Raw genomic sequence first — 6,824 nt, 5'->3', positions numbered from 1 at the left:
AGCCCCCCCACCAGCCACTTCTCTGTACCTGACCACAGATGCTCCATGAACACAGTCCCATTCACTGGAAGACAGTGGAACACAGAGCATAGCAGAGGGTATTATAAATGTACCACCTGTATAGAACTGTGAGAGTACTGTTGACTGATTGTTTATACCAACATGTTTTAGATTTTGTGATGCTAGGAAGTAGAATAAAGCACCGTACATTCAGTGTGAGAGTTTTCTGCCACTGCTAACCAAGTGCCGGAGCCTCTGCCTGTTGGACAGAGGCTCCGGCGCTTGGTTAGCAGTGGCAGGCTAGCCTTCCCCGCTATACTGTTCGCAAATGTCCAGTCTCTTACCAAATTTAAGGAAATTCCATCATTATTAACTTCAGTGCCAACACAATGGAGGGCGGCCACCTTAACTTTACTCCCACACAAGATGATAATTGTGTTGATAGTACTGCAGCCTTCTTGCATACGACACTTGATATTTTTGTCCCTCTGAAAAGGAAGGCAGGGAAACAGAGGAGGCTAGTCCTATGGCACAGCTCTCAGCCAGAACTACATATTATTCATCACTGATAGAGGAAAATAAGAACAACCTCAGGTTTCTCTTCAGCACTGTAGCCATGCTGACAAAGAGCCACAGTGCTGTTGATCTTAATATTTCCTTAGATCTCAGCAGTAATTCATGAGCTTCTTTACAAATAAGATCACAATTATTAGAGATAATCGGATTTTTCCGCATCTCTCACAGATGTGTCACCAAGTACAGTGGCTTTAGAAACATCTGTAAGCCCTCATTTAGACTGCTTCTCTTCCATAGATCTCTCTGAACTGACCTCAACAATTGCTTCATTTAAACCATCAGCATGTCTCTTAGACCCCATCCTGACCAGGCTGCTCAAAGACATCTTACCCCTAATCAACACGTCCATATTGGAGCTGATCAACCTCTCTATATTAACAGGGTATGTAACATAGGCTTTTAAGGTTGCTGTAATCAAACCACTAATTAAAAAGCCTACTGTTAAACTAGGTGTCTTAGCTAGGTATAAAGCAATATCCAATATCTTTAGTTATAAAATCCTTGAAAAAGCTGTTGCAAAGCAGTTATGTGACCACATGCACATGAAAGATTTGTTTCAATATTTTCAGTCAGTTTAGTGTCGATCATAGTACAGAAACTGCACTGGTGAAAGTCACTAACAATCTCCTTCTGGCCTCAGACAAAGGATTCATCTTTATACTTGTCCTCTTAGATCTATGCTGCATATTATTACAGAGAGTTGAACATGTTATTGGGATTAAAGGAACTTCCCTAAATTGGTTCAAATCTAATCTATCAGAAATAATCTATCTTGTTCATGTTAATGGTGAATTTTCCATGCCCATTAAAGTTAGTCTTGGAGTTCCACAAGGTTCTGTGCCAGGTCAGTTGTTTTTATTCTATACATGCTTCCCTTAGGCAAAATTATTATGAAACATAGTTTAAACTTACATTGCTACCGGAGGTTTCTTCCAGTAAACGGAGTTTCCCTTCCCTGCTATCATCAAGTTCTTACTCAAGGGGGATTTGTCTGACTCTTGAGAGGTGTCTGCCTGTGCTCCAGAGCAGCTGGGGGACACACTGTGCTCACCATCTCACCAGCTAGGTACTCTTGATTGTTTCAGTGAAATTACCATACATTTTTGAAATTTCACCTTCACAGCACAAGTGCAGATAACTGCAAATGTGAATGGTGGCTCAGTTGACTGCAGCCTCTCTACTGGGATTCTGAAAGCTGTCTAAAATGAATACAGGAGTGTAAAAGGGCTTAAATAAAAGAGCTACCTTGAAGGAGCAACAAAATGCCAGAGATTTACCATGATCTCTGTGTAAAAGGAACATTTCTGGTTAACTGGTACATCGCTACACACAAGCCGCATCCATTTTTATTTTCGCAAACACAGTACGCTGCGTCTGACGTCACGTCCTCTTCTGCGCATGCGGGTCACCTCAGGGCCGTATACCGTTCACACATGAGACAGATGGCAGTCGCATTTAAATGACAGTGTGAACAACAGCGCAAAAAAAAAAAAAAAAAAAAAATCGGATTTCGGCAAAAAATCCGATCTGAGCATTAAGACCTGCAGTGTGAACGTAGTCCAAGACACGTGTATCTCCCCTGGAACCCTCGCATTTTTTTTAATGCTTCAGGTCTATTTTCCCCTCCATTGAATTTAGTTTAGTGTAATCCCCACAGGCAGCTGGTTAAAATCACATGTATCCTGTTATTTTTTCTAGTATCTATTATGACTGATAGGGCTGCTTTGAGTTTCACTTTCACTTTAGCCCCCTGTAGAACAGAGGAAAATCAATAAATCCATAGGCTAGAGAAAACGAGATATCTTCCTGACAAACATACATACAAGCTATTTTTGTCCAGTACACTTGTGTTGTTGGTTGGCCTGGACTTTTTGCCCAGCTGTTGTCCTGCTGACATACAGGCAGATGTTCTGATTACAAAGTACCGCTCACGTCTTGCTTTCAGGGTGGGTTGACTGTTTAATGTTAAAGATTTGTATGGTATTGTGTACTGAATTCCCTAGGTCATCTGATTGGAGAGTAGAGGCGTACGTAGTGGTGACTGGGACATAATGATCTTTTGCAGTCTAATTTTTTTGAATGGCTGACTAACAGTGATTTTAATGATGATAATTTATGTAGGCTATAAGATGTAACCTGGACTGTTTACTTACCTGTAGGACTAACAATGTAAATCTTGATCTTTATCATCCTTCACATTTTGTAGCTGTGTGTGATTTATTGTTTTCTATTCTCATGTCAAATCAACTAAAACAAATTTTTGAAATGACATTACATTACTGTAATTACATCACAATTGATAATGAAAATAAAGTGCGAACAACCATCAATAACTGGATACTCTGAATTTCTGCAAATAACAGAAAAATTAAAGAATCATTTGAAAATGAAATAAAACAATATGCACTATAAATATAAAACACTTGATTAAACAGTCCATTGCTTCTTCCAGTTTTAAAATGTAGCCTGCAGTTCATACGATACTGTATATACACACATGATTGTACAGTTAGATAATGCAGGATAGAAAGAGAAAGCAGTTGATGCAAGACTTGAGTGCAGGACTGTTTTAATCTAAAATTGTTCAAATTTATTGTTGCAGTATTCACTTTATTTAGCAGTAACTGTAATGTAAAAATATAGGGTGAGATGGTCACTGCCTAACATCAGACCTATGTCTGTGTCTTGTAGACATAATGTTGTCATACTGATTAAGTAATATGCATAGTGATAGATAAATCTCAATCTCAAAATGACTATTATTTGATATTTAATAGAAAAATGGTACACTTACTTTTGCAGCAAGTCATCAACACACAGCCTTCAACAGCAGTTACTAGGTCTTTGTAATGGAGAGTATAGATGTGTCATCAAAACCATTTTCAATTAAAATTCACATGCTCAATTTAACTAAACGGTAAATGCTCTGACGTATGGTGTGTGCGTGTATACTTGTAATTTGGTCTCTACTGCTGTTAACTACTACTACTACTACCATTATCCTGTAGGTGATGATTAAACAACAAGGAAAATAGCTTACTATAATACAAATATGTCACTTGCCTCACAGCAAGAAGGTCCTGGGTTCATGACCTTTCTGTGTGGAGTTTGCATGTTCTCCCTGTGCCTGTGTGGGTACTCTGGCTTCCTCCCACTGTCCAAAGACATGCGGCTTAGGTTGCTTGGTGACTCTAAATTGCCCGTGTGTGTGTGTGTGGTAGTTTGTCTGCGTGTTGGCCCTGCGATGGCCCAACCTGTCCAAGGTGTACCCCGCCTTTTGCCCGATGCTGGCTGGGATTGGCTCCAGCCCCCCCATGACCCCGTTCAGGACTAAGCAGTATAGAAAATGAGATGAGATTATTGAGGTCATAGCTAAAAGTGTCTATAATTTTGTCCTCCCCAGCTACATACATGAGAGGGTCAAAATATTAGGAACAAGAGGATGACATTGACATGGTTATAGCCTAAGTAGTTCATAAATAACAATAGCAGAGATGTACACTCTGCTGTAGTGGTTGTCCAGGTTGACGAGTAAAGCCGCCAACAATGTCAGTGGTGAACTCAATTATAATGCCAGACGAGATGTGGTAGATAACTTCTCTTTACGGAGCACAATAAATACTGTACCATACAAAAGTCCAGAAAACACACTCGAGTCAATAATACCAGTCCAGGGTCAATGCCGGCAAACTCACACAGTCAAGAAATCCAAAGTGAGAGGTCAGAGAGGGGAGTCCAATGGCCGGTGCACAGTAAACGATCAGAATCAGGAGGGTTAGGCAATAATCGGTGGTCAAAGGCAATCCGGGGTCAGAACAGGAAATACAGGCAACAAGAATAACACTGGAAAGTCTGAATGGGAGTCTAGAACAATCTGGCAACTTTCTGGTGGTGGCAAAGCTGCTTATAACGGGGTGAAAACAGGTGTAAACAATGAGTGCTTGATCAAAATAAAAAGTCCGGAACTGAGATATGGCTATAACAGGAAGTTGACAAAATAAAAGCACGAGACTGGAAACAGGCGGGACATAATCATGACAGTTTTCTAAAGAGGAAGACCGATGGTTACGTACAGTAACCCAAGCTTCTATGAGTATAGGTGTAGCCCTTTAAGAGCTGTCGCTATTGGGTTTATCCCTCAGGTAACGATGCTCACTGATATTGGGCTTTAACGACTCAGTCATTAGGGGACATTGTTGCCATCAAAGGACTGAAACACCACCGATGGGGATAAATATCTCTGACTCAACGCCAAGTTGGGCAGAACTGATGAAGCCTCTTGAATGAGAGGTGAAACATCTTCGACTTCGAAATCTAGTCCAGTTGATTTTTCTAAATTTTTCAGCCAACACTTTATAGAGGCTACATCTAACCAGACAAATAACCTGTTATGGTGTAAACAAACTCTCATGGGCAATGTAGACACAGATGCACACACACACACACACACACACACGTCCTTACAGATGTTATATTTGGCAGTGGTTCATCCTGTCAGGTCCGCTCGGCGTGACCTGCCTCTCTTCCCCTTTCTCTCTCCCATTTTCTCATCCTGCAGGCCAGGCGACACAGCTGAGGCGCATCACCTCAATCAGCAGCTCGCTGGGTGTGGTGCACAGCAGAGGCTCATTCCCGCTGTTATACCCCAGTTCTTTTATTGGACAGATCTGAATAACGAAAGAGTCCGTCTTTCTTCATTTTAGTACTGATTTATTTTAAACCACAAGCAAAATTACAAACACGACCCGGGTTGTTCCTTCCTCCAGAGAGACACACACACTGGCTGCTGGAGAGAGGAGTTCCTGGCCACACAAAGCCTAATACATTTATAAGTTTTGGGCTAACCCCTTACACAGATGAAGTCAGTCTGCAGACTCCATCTCTTATCTAGAGCTCCACAGGCTTGGAACAGGGGGATTTTACCTAGTCATAACAAAATGAGGAAGCTCAATGTGTGTGTATGTTGTCACGTGGTGCATAACTAAGGCATTCATTCAGATATAATATTCTAACAAGATTTAATACAGGAAAGAATTGGTGTCATAAGTAACTGTAGCTCACATTTCAGAATCAACACTCTGCTAACCTTGAAACAAAACAGACTAGAGCAGACTTCAAATATTACTAAACTGCATTACTAATACATTTGATTCAACACATTGTCTAATAATTATCTGACTGATTTACTAATATCTAACACCACTGATTAAGCGGAACCTATTTAACGCACTGGCAGACACTCCGTCTTCGCCAGATCATTGACACTGACACGGTGAGACTTATGTTAACACTGATATTGATACGGAGATAATGATGTTACTTTGCTTCCCTGATGGTGATCGCTACTCTGCTTCCCGGATGGTGAGTGCTACTCCTCCTGGTTACTGCTGTTCGCCTGTCTACTCACCTGTCATCCTGGTCCACTGATCCTCCTGGTTCCTGCTGCTTGCCTGTCTACTCACCTTCCCATCCTCTGGTTCCTGCCGTTCGCCTATCTACTCTCCTGGTCCTCTGATCCTCCTGGTTCCTACCGCTCGTCTTCCTGCTCACCTGCCCGTTCTGGTCTTCTCAGCCTCCACTGCTCAACACTGGTTTGGACCACGCCTAACCCATTTACTTTGTCCACTTATCATCTATGTATATTGCAATAAAGACACTTACTTACTAGCAGCTGAGGTTGCACTTTGAGTCCTCATTCTCTCTCTCACCTCCTGGTGAGGGACCCCACCATAACACATCCCTTGATGAAAAAAGATTTGTCTGGCAGAAAAACAATCAGTGTCCCTTCTTATTTGTTATTGTTATTCTTATTTTTTGCAGAAGGTAAAGCAATGTGTGGGTACATTACTGCCACCTACCAACCATTATGATATGTTTTAAATACTGTACCTCCATCTGGTGGGGTCGTATAAAAAAAACACCTCCTGGTTAACATAACATCAGTCTCACCACAAGTCTCTAGAACTGCCTTCTTTCATCTGCGCAATTTTGCAAAAATCAGCAGCATCCTCCCTCAAAATGATGCTGAAAAACTGGTCCATACATTTGTTACTTCCAGGCTGGACTACTGTAACTCTTTACTATCAGGATGTCCCAATAATTCCCCAAAAAGCCTCCAGTTAATCCAAAATGCTGCAGCCAGAGTACTGACAGGAACTAGCAAGAGAGATCATATCTCTCCCATATTAGCTTCTCTCCACTGGCTCCCTGTAAAATTCAGAATAGAATTTAAAATCCTTCTCCTAACA

Source organism: Monopterus albus, unplaced genomic scaffold, assembly GCF_001952655.1.
Source record: "Monopterus albus unplaced genomic scaffold, M_albus_1.0 scaffold260.1, whole genome shotgun sequence".
In the NCBI taxonomy this organism is placed as follows: Eukaryota; Metazoa; Chordata; class Actinopteri; order Synbranchiformes; family Synbranchidae; genus Monopterus; species Monopterus albus.
This window is presented reverse-complemented; position numbering follows the sequence as displayed.